This window comes from Myotis yumanensis, unplaced genomic scaffold, assembly GCF_028538775.1.
Source record: "Myotis yumanensis isolate MYYU_CA2020_CCGP unplaced genomic scaffold, mMyoYum1.0.hap1 SCAF_4, whole genome shotgun sequence".
NCBI lineage: Eukaryota > Metazoa > Chordata > Mammalia > Chiroptera > Vespertilionidae > Myotis > Myotis yumanensis.
The window spans coordinates 90705140-90725796 of NW_027223755.1; the positions used below are offsets into that span (position 1 = coordinate 90705140).

Here is a 20657-nt window from a genome sequence, read left to right on the forward strand (position 1 = left end):
CTAATTAATTCCTACAAACAAGGATATTACGGTATATAACCATAATATAGCCATCAATATCAGGAAATTAACATTGACATATCACTACCATCTAATCCACAGATTCCATTCAAGTTTCTCCAGTTGTCTCAACAGCATCCTTTATAGCAAAAGGATCCAAACTAGGATTATCCAGGGCACTGAATTATCAAGTCTCTTTTGTTTTTTTCCCCTTCCATCTTTCTTCACTTTTCTTTCCTTGAATTTTGAAGATTACAGGCACGTTATTTTGTAAAATCACCCTCAATCTGAGTTTGTCTGATGTGTCTTCATGATTAGATTCAAGTTATGGCAGAAATATATTTGGCAGGAATAAGACAGAAGTAAAGATGTATTCTTTGTATCCTATCAGGTGGTACACAAATTCAATTTGTCTCATAACTGATAATGTTTATTTTGAGTAATTGATTAAGGTGGTATCAGCCAGGTTTCTTCATTGTAAAGCTTTTCCTCTTCATAATTATTTTATGGGGCTGAATTATTTATGGTTATGATGATTGCCAAATGGTGGTTTTGAAAATTCTATCATTCCTTCTATAATTATTAGTGGCACACCTACTATAAGAATTTTCTTTATCTGGTTTATGGTATTTCTTTATATCAGTAATAGAGGTCTGGTGCACAGATTTGTGCACTGGTGGGGTCCCTTAGCCTGGCCTGCAGAGATCAGGCTGAAACTGGCTCTCCAACATCCCCTGAGGGGTCCTGGATCGTAAGAGGGCGGTTCTCGGTCGATGCACCCAGGAATTAGGCTCCCTCCTCTCTGGTTCCGGGTGTGTCACCACAGCTTGGCAGCTCCTGAGTTGAGCATCCGCCCCTGGTGGTCAGTGCGCGTCATAGCTACCAGTCAGAGTGTCTACTCCCTGGTGGTCATTGCACGTCATAGCTACTGGTTGGATGGTCGCTTAGGCTTTTATATATATAGATGTGCTATGGATTTCTATTTTATTCAATTGGTTATACCATGGTCCTATCATTATTTATTTTGATGCTAATTATTCCAGATTTGGCCAGTGGGTACAGCATCAAGCTGGTTTCAGTTTCTTATTGTTATGACCCCATCATTCTTTGAGCACTTTCTTACTTTCTGGACAAGATGTTCCAGGCTCACCTTTTATGTTTCCTGCTCTTTTGAGAAACCAAGCTCTATATGCTAGGTGTGCTCACAGTTATTAGGATATTACTATTCCCTTCTCAGCCTTCTCTGTAGGTTTAGTTAGGAATATGTCTGTGAGTTCATGTACATGTACGTGTGCAAACTCACACATATTTACATTTCTAGATATTAATAGATGTAAAATATAGATCTAAATTTACATCTACATTATTTATATACAACTAGAGGCCCAGTGCACAAAATTCGTACACTGGAGGGGAGAGGGGTGTGTCCCCCTCAGCCTGGCCTGCACCCTCGGGAGCCCTTGGGGGATGTCCGACTGATGGCTTAGGGCAAGTGGGCCTAAGCCAGGAGCTGGACATCCTTAGCACTGCTGCGGAGGTGGGAGAGGCTCCCGCCACCACTACTGCACTCGCCAGCCTTGAGCCTGGCTTCTGGCTGAGCAGCGCTGCCCCCTGTGGGAGCGCACCGACCACCAGGGAACAGCTACTGCATTGTCTGCACCCTGGTGGTCAGTGCATGTCATAGCAACCAGTTATTCCACCATTTGGTCAATTTGCATATTAGCCCTTTATTATATAGGATAAAAATCATGACATCACCCGGATGGCTCCAATTCTAATCCAAAGCCACAGGTTCACTCTAATTTTCTCTTTTCTACATTTGTAACCCTTTTCTATAATGAGAACCTTGTCTTCCATGGTCTCTGCCACCCCACACATGAATATCCTGTTCACCTCACTGGCACTGCTGTAGCCAAATTCTATGCAGGTATCTCCCCATCCCACACAGCCTCTGAAGCCCTGTACCAGGTCACTGCCCGCACTGCCCTGCTCAGCCCCACATAGTCTCTGGATTGTTAAGAAATGAAGGACAGAAAGAGACTTGCATTCTCTCTGAGTCAGAGAAGCCCACCAATGTCATATGGACTGCTTCCCAGTAGGTTCACCCTTGTTCCTTACTATACACGCTACATCAACTTCTGTGTCATTTGTCTCTATTGTCACAAGTGACATTTAACTGAAAATGATAGGTGATTAAAGTCACTTTGGCTATGAAAAATTTGCTTCCATAGGGTCTGTGTGTATGCACACTCAAAAGAGCTGTTTTAGTATGAAAGAGTACCATAAATCAAGTCCATTTTCTCACTACGGATATTTAATAAGCGTGAGAAAAACTGTATGGCTTGGAGACTAGGAATAATCCAAGAAAGGCTTCAGGGAATTAGAACAGAAACAAACTTGGCTCAAGGGACCTACTCTAAAACTTGGCAGAGTTATTATATGCTTACAGAACTGTTGATAAAAAAGATTATCGCTGTATGATGCTGGATTTCAATAAAGAAAAACCTCATACTATCGCCAAATGGGCAAGGTTCACCAATGTGAAAACTTTCAAAAGTAATGAATAAAGTAATTAGTAACAGAATGCAGAGAGACTGCTAAATATTGAGTCTTACTGCTCTGGAGGCATTCCTGACACTGCCATTGAGAGGCAATGCCCTTTTTCTTCCATCTTCCACATCTTGCTACTTTGTAACAGGTCTCTGAGTAGCCAATCATTGAATCAAATGAGGGTACACTGCGGGGCTTCCTTCACACAGTGTGAGCCACAATATTATAAAATTTATGTAGACATAGTCAATTAAATTGGATGTATTTAGGGAGAAAAATTTCAATCTAGGTTACACCTAAATTTTTTCCTAAGGATACCATATTTTTAGTAAAATACATATTTGATCCTTAATTTTCTTGTTTTAACATAATACCACTATAAAATATTTAGATAATTACTAAATTGTAATGATAAATCCCAATAATTTAATAATTATTAAGCCCAATTTAATGATCCTGATAATTTAAAATATTTTTGTAAAAAAGGAAGATTAAAGGGTGCTATATTTTAAATCACACAGCATATCTTATTAAGTCCATTTTTAATAAAATTTTTCAATACATGGATATCAAACATATAGTACTACAGATATATTAACAAATTAGTTCTTATGAAAGTCACTGTTTCATGAGGAAGGATAAATTTGCTGCCATTTCTAAGAAAATACAATTTTGAAGGAGTAATTTGAGCAATTAAATATTGCTGCCTAACTAAACACTACAGCAGGGCAAACAGCCTGATAATTTGGTATGTAGTCTTTGCTTATTATCACCTATCATCTTAAAACATACACAGTCCTAGCACAACTGGCATTACCATCTTGGGTTTGCTTCATCCTCTTGAAGAGGGGAGTTATGACTCTGGCAAGGTTTTTTAGGAATGGAATTTTATCATTATCATGAGGCACGGTGCACGGGATTCGTGCACTGGTGGGGGGGTGTGGCCTGTGGGGATTGGCCCACTGTGGGAGCACTGCTCATCCTAGTCAGCCGAGCGGCTGTGGACCCGCCTTCTGAGTGGCTGCTCCCGCTGTGAGAGCGCCACTCATCCCGGTCAGCCGAGTGGCGCTCCCACTGTGGGAACGCACTGACCACCAGGGGGCAGCTCCCCTGGTGGTCAGTGCGTGCCATAGCAACTGGTCAACCGGTTGTTCTGGTCATTCTGCGTTCGGTCGCTGGCTTTTATTATATAGGACAGAGGTTCTCAACCTTCTGGTCCTTTAAATACAGTTCCTCATGTTGTGACCCCCAACTATAAAATTATTTTCGTTTCTACTTCATAACTGTAATTTTGCTACTGTCATGAATCGTAATGTAAATAACTGATATGCAGGATGGTCTTAGGTGACCCCTGGGAAAGGGTTGTTCGACCCCCAAAGGGGTCGCGACCCACAGGTTGAGAACCACTGATATAGGATGTTTGCTGATTAACCCTCTGCTTAGACTGACAGAGAACTTCCTCTGTGGTGGGGCAAATGGCAGGTGAGGCAGAGGAACATATATCTCAGCTCATTCTCAGTCAGGTCATCACTGACACATACCTCAACTGAAGCAATCTGACTACACATACAGATATGACCAATGCCATTTGTCTGCTCCTGTTCAAATCTTTAGTATGGATAATCAAGAGATGACAGAATACACTTTATCAGCTTTAAAAAAGTCATTCAAGTTCTTTCTCTATTTCTAAGCTTTATTGTTACTTATAAACATGCTAGTGGCCCGGTGCACGAAATTCATGCGGGAGGGGGGGGTGGGGGGTTGTCCCTCAGCCCGGCCTGCACCCTCTCCAACCTAGGACCCCTCGGAAGATGTCCAACTGCTGGTGTAGGCCCAATCCCTGTGGGACCGGGCCTAAACCAACAGTTGGACATCCCTCTCGCAATCTGGGACTGCTGGCTCCTAACCACTCACCTGCCTACCTGCCTGATCGCCTCTAACCACTCTGCCTGCCGGCCTGATTGCCCCCAACTGCACCCCCCTTCTGGCCTGATAGCCCCCAACTGCCCCCCCGGCTGGCCTGCTCGCACCCAACTGCCCTGCCCCCACCGGCCTGATCACCCCCAACTGCCCTCCCCTGCCAGCCTGATCACCCCCAACTGCCCCCCTGCCAGCCTGCTCACCTCAACTGCCCCCCGCACTAGCCTTCTCACCCCCAACTGCCCCCCCTTGCCGGCCTTATCGCCCCCAACTGCCCCTCCTGCTGGCCTGCTCGCCCCCAACTGCCCCCACCCCCGCCAGCCTGCTCGCCCCCAACTGCCCTCCCCTCCTGGCCTGATTGCCCCAACTGCCTCTGCCTCAGCCCCGCCACCATGGCTTTGTCTGGAAGGACATCTGGAAGGTCTCCCGGTCTAATTAGCATATTACCCTTTTATTAGTATAGACTAGAGGCCTCGCACACAAAATTTGTGCACGAGTACGGTCCCTAGGCCTGGCGTGTGATCAGGGCCATCTTTCCCAGCTGCTGGCAGCCATCCCCGTCCCCCACCGCCACCCCACCCCCAGTTCCCCACTTGCCATCAGGGGATTGGAGCCTGCGGCTGGGGAGAGGGACTGAGAGGTTGGCCATTCCCGCCCACCTGCCTGCCTCGTCCCTGACACCAGTCACCCTCTGTGTGTGGGGAGACTGATAGGGCGGGGGCCTTGGCCTAGCGCCGCCCGCATCCACCGCCACCCACCCCCAGTTCCCCATTCCCCATCAGGTGATCGAAGCCTGCAGGCCGGGGGGAGGGACCAAGAGGTTGGCTGGCAGGACCCGATTGGGTGCTCAGGGCCTGCAGGCTGGGGGCAGCTCCTGCATTGAGCGTCTTCCCCCTGGTCAGTGCACGTCATAGCAACCGGTCATTCTGTTGTTCAGTCGATTTGCGTATTACCCTTTTATTATATAGGATAAACACAGGCAACTGGCTAGAACACTGACAACGAAAAGCTTTCCTTAGATTATATATCTTTAGCACAGTCTTCCTCGAATTCCAAGTTATGGAATATAAAAGAAAATGAGATGACTACAGCATGAAGTTCAGCAGAGATGGAATGGAGTAACGAAGAGTTAAGAGGGTCAAATCCCCCAGCAAAGCCTAGAAGGTGCATCATTAAGTTATGATCAGTGTGATGTTGACGTCAGCATTTGTAACAAAAAACTGTCTACATAGTGTTTCATCCATTTTTACATTATTGTCCCTATCTCCTGACTCCTTTTTATATAATTGTTTCCTAATCACGTTCCATGAAATTTTAATACCACAGATTTACCACATGTCCGTTTATGTTCCTTATACATGAAAAAATGATTTTTTTTTTTTGCCTAGTCTCCAAGAACCAATTTTCACCCCTTTGAGAATATACTAGAGGGAAAGCCAATATTTTCTATTTTGTTGAGAAAAAATAGGATAATAAGAGTGAACTGTATGTAGGAAACCCACAATGAGAAAATAAATGTTCACCATCTATGATAAGGATTCTAGGTTACAAGTAAATTCTGCGAATCTTTTGAGGATCTTTTGATCCTCAGCAGCTCTGTGTCATTTAATTTCAGATGGATAACAGTACAGGTAGATTTATGAAGGTTAGAGGCAGGATGGTCTTATGGAAGGAACACGACTTCAGAGTTAACATAATTCAGTTGTGAGATCTGTTCTGCGGCTGCCTCACCTATAGAAATGCACAAATAACAACAGATGTTTTCTGTGATTATAAAAATTAGGAAAAATGCATTTAAAATACTCAACACAGGCAAGACAGGCACTCCCCAAACGGTCGTGTCTGTTAGGGCTCATTTCTTGGATGATCTCCCTATCTGTTATCCTCCAGGACTGCATGTTTCCTAGGTTGGGAGGTTTTCTTACAAGAAACACACACACACTCACACAGACCACAACACCACACACATATTTTACATTTTCCAATCACACCCTGTAAGGCTGCAGCAGGGTGCAGGTAAAGTTCACCATATTTTGGTTTGGCACGGAATACCTTTTTTCTGATGACTTCCTACTACTTGAAATTTCACTTATTAGATTATACATGCATAGAACCCTGCTGATACTGTTTCACTTAACTGGAATAATGAAATAGGAATAATGAAATAGAAAAACTGCCCCCAGGTGACTAATCACAGCCAAGTAATCAGCCATAGGGTCTAAGAACTGGGTAGGACAAACATTAGGTCATTTTCAGTCCAGATGTCAAAGTAGGTAAACTCTATGCTCGCATCCTCGCACAACCACATCAAAATTACAACTAAATGATAGAACAATCATCATTGTGAACCACCTGAAGATTAGCTGAACAGAAACCCTATAACTAAGGATATAAAGTAGAAGCCACGACAGGACTGGTAAAAGGGAAGGCGATGAGAAATGGCCTGGTCCCACACATGGTGTGGCGATTAAGAAGAGGGAAGGATATTTAGTAGACTGTGGAGTGAGGGGTCCCAGAGCAGGGAAGAGGAGTCCACACAAATCTGGCTGTGCAAACCAGCAGGCACTGCATCCAGAGAGACAGAGGGCTGCTGGCGTCCCAGGTGTTCCTCTTGAGGGGCCTGCACAAGGACTCACTGGTCTGTGCTACAGCTAAAAAAAAAAAGCACCAGGGATATACAGGGAGGAGCTGAATTGACTAGCTCCAGGCTGAGGGCTCAAGGGGCAGGAGCCAGAGCAACTCCCTCAGGGGACGAAGGTGCTGGTAGGTGCCACTGTCCCGCTGTTGAGCTCCACCCCAACCAGCCAGCAGGTCAGGTGGGTGCCAAATCCTGGGTAACATTAACCTGGATAACATGGTCCTACCCTGTGATTCCTTGAGACTGGGCCTCACCCAACTCATGTGCCCAAGCTGCTTCCATTGGCTTTTCAACATAAATGGCCTGCCTCAGCTTGTGCTGCAGACTTTCTTAAAATCTCTCAAAAGTACACAAACCCCAAACAAGCATCAGCTGGTTTCGGTGTGCTCTGTACCACTTGCTAAGAGGCTCTAAATCTGGCACAAGCAGCAACCAGTCTCAACTTGCACTGTAACTCCCAACAGGTGGCTCCAAGCCTGGTATAAGTGTTTGCTTGGAACGTAGCTTCAATTAAGCAGCCAAATCCTGGCACAAGTTGTGGCTGGCCTCAGCTCAGAACATGGTATACACCAAAGGGTCCCAAGCCTGGCACTAGTGGAGGCCAACCTCGATTTTCAGCATAGCCTCTCCAAAGCACCGTCAGATAAAGTGCAAGTAACAAACTACTGCAGATCACTCTGTAGCTCCCACCCGGGCACAAATGGCAGTTCATCTTGGCCTTCACTGAAGCCCTCCTAAGAGGCTCCAGAATCAACACACCTGGTGGTCAGCTTGAGACTACAGAAGATCACCACCCAACCAGCTCAACAAATGACATACCTGAAGGATGGACTTGGCTGTTATCAGATTCCTGCTAAAAAGATTCCCTCCATGTGGGAATTTGTCTGCTATTGTCACATCCAGCCCTCACAGTCAGTCAGTCTGAGAGTCAACCCCACCCAGTGATGTGCCAACAGCAATCAAGGCTCAACTAAAATAGGAGGGCGCACACAACGCACACAAGGGACACTGCCAGAACACCTGGCTGAGGTGAACACAAAGACTGTGCCACTAGGCCCCACACTACACTTAACACAAGGCAAATCAGCCAAGATTGGGAGATGTAGCAGATCTACCTAACACATAGAGACAAACCCAGGGACTCATTCAAAATTAAGAGACAAAGTAACATGTCCCAAAGGAAAAAACAAAACAATACTTGAGAAAAACAACTAAACAAAATAGAAACAAGCAATCTACCAGATAGAGAGTTCAAAACACTGATTATAAGAATGCTCAATGAATATAGAGGAAGAACAGATGAGCTCAATGAGAACTTCAACAAAGAGAAACCATAAGAACCAGTCAGAAATGAAGAATATAACTGACGTGAAGGCTACATTAGAGGGAATCAACAGATTAGATGAAGCAGAGGATCAAATCAGCAATCTAGAAGATAAGAAAATGGAAAACACCCCATTGGAAAAGGAAAAAGAAAAACAAATTTTAAAGAGGATAGTTTAAGGGACCTCGGACAACATCAAGCATAACAACATTCATATCATAGGTACCAAAAAGAGAAAACAGAGAGCAAGGGATTGAAACCCTACTTGAAGATAAAATGACTGAACATTTCTGTAACCTGGTGAAGAAATAGATATTCAAGTCCAGGAAGCTCAAAGAGTTCTAAATAAGATGAACCCAAGAAGGCACACACCAAGGCACATCACAATTGAAATGCCAAAGGTTTAAGGTAAAGTAAGAATCTTAAAAGTAGCAGGAGAAAACCAGTTAGTTATGTACAAGGGAACTCCCATAAGACTGTCAGTCGATTTATCAACAGAAACTTAGCAAGTCAATAGGGATTTGCACAAAATATTCCAAGTGCCCTAGCTGGTTTGGCTTAGTGGCTAGAGCATTGGCCTGCAGACTGAAGGGTCCCAGGTTTGATTCTGGTCAAGGGCACATGCCTGGGTTGTGGGCTTGATCCCCAATAGGGGGCGTGCAGGAGGCAGCCAATCAATGATTCTCATTATTGATGTTTCTATCTTTCCTCCCTTCCTCTCTGAAATCAACAAAAATATTTTATTATTTTTATTTTTTAATATATTTATATTGATTTCAGAGAGGAAGGGAGAGGGAGGGAGAGATAGAAACATTAATGATGTTGACTCTTTAGTCAACAGAGCCAAATATCAACAGTACAATGATTGAAATGTCTTTTGAGAGCCAAATTTTTTAAACTTAAACTATATAGGTAGGTACATTGTTATTAACTTAATTAGGGTACTCCTAAGGCTTAGGAAGAGCCATACTCAAGGGGCCAAAGAGCCGCATGTGGCTTGCGAGCCGCAGTTTGCTGACCACGGAGCTAGGGCAACAAAAATATTTTAAAAAAATTCAAAGTGATGAAAAGCAAAGCCATCCAGCCAAGATTACTCTACCCAGCAAGGCTCTCATTTAGACTCAAAGAAGAGATAAAGAGTTTCCCACAAGAAAAAGCTAAAGGAATTCATCACCAGTAAACAAGTATTACAAGAAACATTAAAAGGATGGCTTTAAGAAGAAAAGATCAAGACACGAATAAGAAAATATAGGAAAGTAATATAGGAAAAAGTCACATACTTAGAAAAAACAGTGAGTCAACCGAATGTAAAACTATTATAAAGATTAAAAGGCAAAAAGTAGGAAGATCATGTGCAACTGCAACAATAAATTAAGGGATACACACAAATACGCACACACACACAAAAAAATTTAAAAATAATGATCAAAATATAAACGTGGTAGGGGAGAGTAAAACTTGTAGTGATTTTAGAATGTGTTAGAACTTAAGAGGACATCAACTTGAAATAGGACTGCCAAAAACATAGATTAGTATACATGAAGCACATGGTAATCACAAACTAAAACTATAAAATATATACAAGAAATAAAGAAAAAGAAATCCAAACAAAACACTATAGAAAGTTATCAACATACAAGAGAGCAAAAGAATAAGGAACAGAGAACTACAAACACAATCAGAAAACAATAACATGGCAATAACTACATACCTATCAATAATTACTTTAAATGTCAATGGACTAGATGCTTCAATCAAAAGACACAGAGTATAAATGGATTAAAAAATAAGATCCATGCATATGCTGCCTACAAGAGACCGACTTTAGAATGAAAGACACACACTAACTGAAAGTAAAGGGATATAAAAGATATTTAATGAAAATGGAAATGCAAAAAACAATTTGAAGTAGAAATACTTATGTTAGAGAAAATAAACTTGAAAACAAGGGTTGTAACAAGAGACAAATAAGGGAATTTCATTATGATAAACGGATTCAATTCAACAAGAGGTTATAACTCTCAAAAATATCTATATACCACATAGGAGAACCTAATATATATAAAGCAAATATTGATGGACACAAAGGGAGAGGTCAATAGTAATACAGGGGGAATTTAAAACCCCACTGACATCAATGAATAGATCATCCACACAGAAAAATCAACAAGGAAACAGTGGTCTTAAATGACTCTAGAAGAGATGGACTTAAAATAAAAAAGATATCAAGCATCTACTCCAATTACAGAGGTATGAACTAGAAATCAATTACAAGAAGCAAACTGAAAAATACAAGAATAAATAACATGCTACTAAACAATGAATGGGTCAACAATGAGATCAAGGAAGAAATCAAAAGATATCTTGAGACAAATGAAAATGAAAACATAACAACTCAAGTCTATGGGACACAGCCAAAGAAGTTCTAAGAGTGAAATTCATAGCAAAAGACGCTTCCTTCAAGAAATAAACAATCTAGCCTTACAACTAAAGGAACTAGAAAAAGAAGGAAGGAAACAATAAACATTAGAGAGGAAATAAAATGAAATAGAGTCTAAAAAAAATGAGTGTCTAACCACTATGATGTACACCTGAAACTAATCCTATATAATGAAGATGTAATATGCAAAAGGTTGTTACACCGTGAAGCGTAATGACCGACCACGTAACGACTGGATCATGGATCAGCAGGAAGGTGGGGCAGCAAGCTACAAGTGGGCGGTGGAGAGCTACAGGAGGGGGCAGGGAAGCAAGCTATGATCAGGGAGGGGGGTAGGGAGTGGAGGGAGCTGCAGGACTGCGAGGCAGCGGGCGGAGAGCTACAGAAGGGTGGCAGTGAGCTACTGGCTACAAGTGGGCGGCGGAGAGCTACAGGAGGGGGCAGGGCAGCAAGCTAGGAGAGGGGGCAGGGGAAGCTACAGGAGGGCAGGGCAGCAGGTGGAGAGCTACTGGAGGGCGGCAGCAGCTATTGGCAAGCTACTGGCACACTGATTCGTGGGCAGGGCTACTGGTATAAAATAATATTGGATGTCAACTTTAATTGAAAGAAATACTAAAAATAATAATAAAAAACAGAAAAGATCAATGTAACCAAGAGTGGATTCTTTGAAAAGATAAATAAAATTGGCAAACCTTTAGCCAGAATCATCAAGGATAAAAGAGGGCCTAAATAAATAAAATCATAAATGAAAGAGAATTGATAACCAAGGCCACAGAAATACACAGGATTATAAGGAAATAGTATATACAATTATATGCCAACAAATTGGACAACCTGGAAGAAATTCCTAGAAACATATAATCTTCCAAGACTAAATCAAGAAGAAACAGAAAATCTGAACAGACAGACAGCTAATGAAATGAAATCAGTAATTAAAAAAAAACAACAACCTCCCAACAAACAAAACCCCTGGACCAGATGGCTTTACAGGTGAACTTTATCAAACATTCAAAAAGGAATTAATACCTACCCTTCTCAAATACTTTCCAAAAACTGAAGAGGAGGGAAGGCTCTCAGACTCATTTTATGAGGCCAAACCTGATACCAAAAACCAGACAGGACATTACTACTACTACTACTACTACTAATGACAACAACAACAACAGGCCAACATCCAAGATGAACACAGATGCAAAAATCCTCAACAAAATATTAGCGAAGGAAATTAAGCAATACATTAAAAAGATTATATACCATGATCAAGTGATATTTGTTTTTGAGACGCATGGTTGGTTCAATATTTGTAAGTCAATTAACATGATACACCACATAAAAAAGGTTAAGAATCATATGATCATACCAATAAATGCAGAAAAAACAGTAGACAAAAGCCAACAACCATTCATGATAAAAAACAACACACACACAACAAAAAACCTGTCAGCATGGGGATGGAGGAAATATACCTCAACATAATGAAGGCCATGTATGACACACAGCTAACATCATACTGAATAGTGAAAACCTGAAAGCTTTTTCTTTAAGATCAGGAACAAGACAAGGATGACCACTTTCACCCCTTTTATTCAATACAGTATTGGAAGTCCTAGCCACAACAATCAAGACAAGAAAAAGAAATAAAAGATATACTAATTGGAAAAGAAGAGTAAAACTGTCATGATTTGCAGATGACATGATACTATATAGAGAGAAACCTGATGATTCCACCAAAACATAATAGAATAAGTGAATTCAGTAAAGTAGCAGAATACAAAATTAATACTCAGAAACTGGTTGCATTTTATACCACTATACCAAGTTTATCTGAAGAAGAAACTAAGAAAACAACCCCATTTACAATTGCATCAAAAATACCTAGGGATAAAGTTAACCAGGGAGGTAAAATACTTGTACTTAAAACTATAAGACATTGCCCTAACCGGTTTGGCTCAGTGGATAGAGCGTCAGCCTGCGGACTGAAAGGTCCCAGGTTCGATTCCAGTCAAGGGCATGTACCTTGGTTGCGGGCACATCCCCAGTAGGAGGTGTGCAGGAGGCAGCTGATCGATGTTTCTAACTCTATCCCTCTCTCTTTCTCTCTGTAAAAAATAAATAAAATATATTTTTTAAAAAACACAAAACTATAAGACATTGAAAAAAAGTTGAAGAAGATACAAGTAAATGTAAGGATATATCATGCTCATATTCATCATTAACATCATTAAAATGTACATACTACCCAAAGCAATCTACAGATTCAATGCAATCTCCATCAAAATGCATTTTTCACAGAACTACAACAAATAATCCTAAAATTTATATGGAACCACAAAAAAAAAATCCTAAATAGACAAAACAATCTTAAGAAAGAAGAAGTTGAAGGGATCATGCCACCTGATAGCAAACTATACTACAAGTCATTAAAATAGCAAGGTACTGGCATAAACACAGATACATATGTCAATGAAATAAAATAAACAGCCCACAAAATAAGCCCAAACCTATATGGTCAATTAATCTATGACAAAGGACGCAAGAAAAAAACATGGGGTAAAGGTATTTTATTCAATAAATGAAGATGGGAAAACTCAACAGATACATCCAAAAAAACCGAAACTACATCACTTTCTTACACCATGTACAAGAATAAACTCAAAATGGATTAACAACTAAAATGGAAGACTGAAAACTACAATGCTCCTAGAAGAAAAAATACCACTTCATACCTGTCAAAATGGCTATTATCTAAAATAAATTAACAAACGTTGTCGAGGATTCGGAGGAAAGGGAATCCTCATGCACTGTTGGTAGGACTGTAAATTGGTGCAGCCACTATGGAAAACAGTATGGAGGTATTCAAAAATATTAAAAATAGAACTACCATTTGACCCAGCAATCCCACTTTTGGGTATTTATCTGAAGGAATCCAAAAAAACTAATTTGAAGATATATGTACTGCCATATTAACTGCAGCATTTTGCAAGAGTAGGCCTTCCTTCTCCCGGCTGCCAGCTCCGGCTTCCCTCTGGCACCAGGGACTCAGCTTTCCCTCCAGCCACCGGCAGGCACCAAGGACCTGGGCTTTGCTCCACCCGCCAGCAGGCACCCGGGACACGAGCTTTCCTCTGGTCTGGCTTCATCCTGGAATGACGTCGGTCTAATTAGCATATTACCCTTTTATTGTTATAGACTAGAGGCCCAGTGCACAAAAATTTGTGCACTGGGGGGGGGGGGGGAGGGAAGGGGGGCCCTCAGCCCCGCCTGTGCCCTCTCGCAGTCTGGGACCCCTCGGGAGATAACAGCCTGCTGGCTTAGGCCTGCTCCCGGGTGGCAGAGGGCAGGCCCAATCCCTAGGTGCAGCCCCTGGTCGGGCTGAGAGCAGGGCTGATTGGGGAGTTGGGGCGCTGGCCCCTGTCATGCACAGAGCAGGGCGGATTGGGAGGTTGCGATGCCACCCTCAGGGTGGGGCTGATTGAGGGGTTGGGGCACCGCCCCCTATCACACTCAAGGCAGGGTCGATGGGGAGGTTGCGGCGCCACCCCCCGTCACGCACAAAGCAGGGCCAATCAGGGGGTTGGGGCACTGCCCCCTGTCACGCACAGAGCAGGGACCATCAGGGGGGGTTGGGGCTCCGTACCCTGTCACACACAGAGCAGGGCCCATCAGGGGGTTGGGGAGCTCCCCCCTGTCATGCACAGAGCAGGGCCAATCAGGGGGTTGGGCGCTGCCCCCTGTCATGCACAGAGCAGGGCCGATAGGGGAGTTAGGGCACCACCCTCTATCACCCACAGAGCAGGGCTGATCAGGGGATTGGGGTGCCGCCACTGTCACACTCAGGGCAGGGCCGATGGGGAGGTTATGGCTCTACCCCGTCACACACAGAGCAGGGCCTGTGGTGGGGGGGGGAGGGGGGCGCCGCACCCTGTCACACACAGAGCCACAGGGCAATCAGGGGGTTTGGGTGCTGCCCCCTGTCACGCTGATCCGGTGCCAGGAGGCCTCGCGGCTCCGCTGATCCCGGTGCTGGGAGGCATATTACCCTTTTACCATATAGGATAGAGGCCTGGGGCCGGCTGGTTTGCCCTGAAGGGTGTCCTGGATCAGGGTGGGGGTCCCCACTGGGGTGCCTTGCCAGCCTGGATGAGGGGATGATGGCTGTTTGCAGCTGGTCACACACCCTTCAGGGTGGGGGTCCCCACTGGGGTGCCTGGCCAGTCTGGGTGAGGGGCTGAGGGCTGCTTTCAGGCTGGCGGTTGTTGATTGAAGCTCCCAACCGCTCCTTTTTTAAATTTTATTCTGGGCCAGCTTTAGCTCTGGCTCTAGCTCTGAGAGCAGGTATCTGGTTTGTTTCGGTTCTATAATCGAAACAATGTATAACTCCAGCTCTGAGATCCCGGCCTATATTTGTTAGAATGTTTCAAACTGCCAGCTCAGAGGCCGGCAGCGCAGGCGGGGAACGTTGGAGTCTGCAGTCCCTGGAGCAAGCAAGCCTCATGTTCGCTTCCAGCTGCCTGGCTGCCGGCCGCCATCTTGGCTGACAGTTAATTTGCATAAGGATATCCTGATTAGCCAATGGGAAGGGTAGCGGTCGTACGCCAATTACCATGTTTCTCTTTTATTAGTGTAGATAGCCAAGATATAGAAACAACCTAGTGCTCATCAATAGACAACTGGACAAAGAGGAAGTGGTACATATACATAATCGCATATTACTTGGCCATAAAGAAGAATGAAATCTTACCATTTATGCAACTTAGATAAACCTAGAGGAGCAATTCTTAATCTTTTTCATCTCATGGCACACATATACTATTAAAATTTTGTGGCACACCGAAAAGTATATTTTAGCTGATCTGACAAAAAATAGGTATAATTTTGATTCATTCACACTGGATGGCTATTGTTGTATTGGCTGTTGTCATTTTTTTGTTTGGCAACCTAAGGGAAAAGAGGTCAGTTCCCCTGACTGAATAGTCAGGTATTGCATGTTTTAAAATATTCTGCAGCACGAAGGTTGAAAATCACTAACCTAGAGGGTATTTTGCTATGTGAAATGTCATATAGAGAAAAACCAAATATCACAAATATCATATAAAATATATCAAGTATTATATGTGTAGTCTAAAATAAAAAATAAACACAAAACAAACAAACTTATACATGCAAAGAACAAACTGATGGTTGCAAGAGGGGAGGGTGGTTGTGGGGATAGGTAGAAAAGGGAATGGGTTTAAGATGTACAATCTGCTATTAAAATAGTCATGGGGATGTAAAGTACAGAATAAGGAAAGATTGCCAATATTATTGTAATAACTATTTATGGTATCAGATGGGTACTTGACTTACCGAGTGATCACTCTGTAAGTTATATAAATGTCTAATCACTATGTAATCTTGATTGTGGTGATGAAAAAAATTCCTAACGTTGAATACTTTAATTATGTGCATTTATTGTATGTTAATTATACTTCCACAAATCTGTTTAAAGAAATACAATGTACTTGTAGGAACAGACAGAAAAATTCCTTTATGTAATATGATAACTCTGAAATAGTCTCTGCTATTTACAAAATTTTAATGCAACAGAATTATTTATCTGAGCATCTAAAATCTGAAAGCAATTGAGCAGCAGAATTTCTCAAAATAATTCAAAGAAAGAAAGATAAACCAAACCAACAACTCTATTTATCTATTTAAAATAAATAAAATAAATCCCATGTGTAATCCCAATGATTTCTCTGTGATGTGACCTGGTGGGCTGTGACCCACCAATGGGCCCGTATGATTTTGGTGGACTGATGTGTTACAGATTGAGATGGTAAAAGGATAGTGTTCCTGAACACAGAAAACATACAATTCAAGTGAAAAACATTATATGTGATAAAGAAGGACATCTTTTAACACTAAAAACCATAATCGGTAATGAGAATACACCAATTACGATTATGCCCAAAACAATTTAACCACCATTACAAAACAAAAATCAAGAAGATGCAATATGACATAAACAGGAACATGACAATAATAGGAGACTTTAATCTGCCATTCTCAGTACAAAAAAATGAGGATATATATACAAGGCCAAAACAGCAAAATCAATAAAAAGATCTTATTGATATATAGTGAACTTTATATCTTGTTGATAGAGAAGATACCTTCTCAAATAATACATGGAATATTTAAAAACAATCACATATTAGGGCACAAAGAAAACCTGAGCATGTTCCATTAAATAAAAAATAATATAAACAACACTCTGATGTCAATGTAATAACACTAGAAATTATTAAAATAAAAAAGGCCTGACTATATAAAAATTAGTAACATCTATTAAGTCATAGGAAAGAAGAAAAATTAAAAATGAAAGAAAAAAGATAATTTTTTGTATAATCAGAATCTATGGTATATATTTAAAGCAGTAATCAGAGAAAAATTCAAATTCATAAACCATTATATCAATGAATGAAAAACTATGTGCCTAAAGAAAAATAAAATATTAAGAAAAAAACAAAGAACAGAGTCCCAATGACTCATGGGATGGGATCAGGTCTATCTTATTACAATTGGAGTTCCAGAAGGAGGGCAGAGAGAGAATGAGGCAGAAAAAATACTTGTAAAAGGAATGCCTAAAAATTCCCCAAATTTATGAAATACACAAACTTACAGAGTCAAGAAACCTGGCAAACTTCAAGTAGGATAAATTCAACACAAATAGAAATCAATAGTCTTCAGATATACAAACAACAGCAGTTAGAAAGGATAATAGGAAAGAACCCCATCAATAACAGCAGCAAAGAAGACAAAAACTCAGGAGTAAACTTAACATGAAATGTGCAAAACTCCTGGAAAATGCAAAAGTAGGCTTGAACAGACAGGAAGACAGACCTTGTTTTTGAATAATACCACATCATAAAAATGTTGGTTTTCTGTTATTTACCAATTTAATGCAATCTCAATAAAAATACCAAAAAGCCTTTTAATGGAGTTTGATTAGTTGATATTTAAGTTTATATGTAAAAAATAAAAACACAAAAGAGAAACCAGAAAACAGTGCCAGGCAGGGGAGGGGAAAAGATCCTTATTAGGTAAAAATAAACTTCAAGTGGATCAGGGATAAAAAAGTTTTAAAAAATTAAATCAATATAGGACTTTAAGTAAATATTGATGGGATACTTATACAACCTGGACAGAGGAAAAAGTTTTCTAACTAGGACCCAAAAACCAAAGCAATAAAAGAAAAGACTGATAAATTCTGTCCATGTTAAAACAAAAGCATAGAAGAGAAATGGCTAATTTCCCCAATGCATAAGTAACTTCAAAAATTAAAAAGTTTAAAAACCTGAGAAATTAACACATAATTCACACTCTCCTCCAGAAAAATATCCTGAAATAGCCCCTACATATATTAAAAAATGTTCAATCGTCCTCCTCATAGCTAGAGAAAGGCAATTAAAATTACAACCAAATACCAGATGGCAAAAAATGTGACAACACATTCTGTTCTGAGGCTCTGAGGGAAATAAATATTCTCATACATTGCTGTTTGGAATGTAAACTGGTACAACCCTTTGGGAGAGAAATTTGGCAATATCTAACAAAACTACAAATGAATTTACCTTTTGACCCTGCAATCCCATATTTAAGAATTTACCCGAGTATTATGCTAAGTGAAATTAGACTGTCAGAGAAAGACAAGTACCATATGATTTCACTTATATGTGGAATCTAATGAACAAAATAAGCTGAAAAACAAAATAGAAACAAATTCATAGATGCAGCAACAGACTGACAGCTGTTAGAGGGAAGAGGGTTTGGGGGGCTGGGTGAAAAAGGTGAAGGGATTAAGCAAAAACAAGACAAAACAAAAACTCAATAGACACAGACAACAATATGGTGATTAAAAGAGAAAAATGAGGGTGGGGGGCAAGTAGAAGAGAGTAAAAGGGGGATAAATGATGATGGAAGGAGACTTGACTTTGGGTGGTGAACACACAATACAATATACAGATGATGTATCATAGAACTGTGTACCTGAAACCTATATAATTTTATTAATTAATGTCACCCCAATAAATTCAATAACTAAAAAATTTTAAAAAAGGAAAAATAGAATTTACCTGAAATATATATCTCCAACATTGTAAAATGGTACTTGCCAAAAGTTATTACAGCATTGTTTGTAACTGCAAAATACTGGAAATAATTTAAATGCCCCCACACAGGAGATTGGTTGAATAAACTATGGTACATCCACACCATGGAATACCATATAACTGTAAAAAGGACTAAATAAGATCTCTATGAATTGATATGAACAGGTCTTCTGATGTTAAATGAAATAAGCAAACAGAAAGACAGTGTAAATGTTACGCCTGGTTTAAGAAAGAAGGAAAACCAAAAAATATACTTATAGTTGATTATTTGAGGGGGAAAAATGAAGGGAAGGATAATCTAGAAACTAATGTGTGGGGAAAACAGGGTGGGAAGGATGAGGAAAGGAAAGGGGACATGAGAGGTGGCAATGACATCTCTCTGAGGATATCATTTTAAAATTCTTTATCCTCACTTAAGGATATGTTTGTCTGTTTTTATTGATTTTTAGAGTGAGAGGAAGAGAGAGATACATTGGAGGCTTCTTGTAAGTGCCCAACCCGGGACCGAATCTGGTAGAACCTTTTGGTGTATGGGACCACACTTCAACCAACCAAGCCACCCAGCCAGGGCTCTGAGGACATCTTTTTTCATATAGCTTTGACTTTTAGAAACTTGTCAATATATTATATGCTCTAAAACAAACTAATGAAATCTGTAAGGATATATCCAAACTCAAATAAAACACAACAAATGAACCCAACTGTTTTCAAATAAATGACATGGACACCCTGAAGAGAGGATAAAACCAACCATACCAACTTTTGAATACAATATTTTAACTATATAACTTTGGGCTAAAGAGAAAATGTAAACAAATATTCAACTCCAGTTAGCAAATATTTTTTAAACAGCTTTACTGAGATGTAATTTACAGACTATAAAATTCACCTGTTTAAAGTACAGCAGATTTATTTTTCAGAGTGGTATGAGTTAGCAATTCTGAAACTAACTTCTGAATATTCTAGAATTAAACACATAGGAAAATCTATTGTGGGTGATGTAAGCAGGGTTCCTCACTGTCAGAGAAGGGAGTTCTAAATATGGGAAAAGAAAAAGGTTAGAATAAACCCTGTGATGCTGGGTGAAAATCAGAGGTGTCAGTAAGGATGCATGGTTTTTAATATATACAATAATATAGAGGTATGTGCGTGTATGTGAATAAACATATGTAGTTCCTATTTCTGTCTACTGAGAGGATCTAGAAGCAATGAACAAACAGTAGCAATGAATACACCTAGTCCCCAAGATGTAGGTTTATAAATACTTCACTAAAACAAACCATACTTCCTAGGAGAAAGAGCTGCTTCCAGGGCTAGGACAGGAAAAATTATAAGCTAAGCCTAGAACATCTTGCAGTGCCAAAAAGCAAATAAGTATTCAAAGAATGATGGGAACTTGTAAAAAAATATACTAGTATGTATAAACCAGCCTGAAGGAGCTGAGTCTAAGATAATTTGAGCATCAAACCAAATAATAATAATAACAGAATTACTATTAATAAATAGTGCTATTTACTAATAAATAGAATAAGGCTCGATGATTCCACACTAATATCTATATATATAAAGAGCCAGGGGCCACTGCAACCAAATGGATGACTGAATGGCCGCCCGAACAGGCTGAGTGGGGTG

At 40.8% G+C, this 20657-nt stretch overlaps 1 protein-coding gene across 3 annotated transcripts in view; it reads right to left on the reverse strand.

Annotated features, from left to right (window-relative positions):
* The window catches only part of MRTFB (myocardin related transcription factor B), a 200475-nt gene that overhangs the window by 81573 nt on the left and 98245 nt on the right, over window positions 1-20657 (reverse strand). The gene's annotated exons all lie outside the window — the stretch shown is intronic.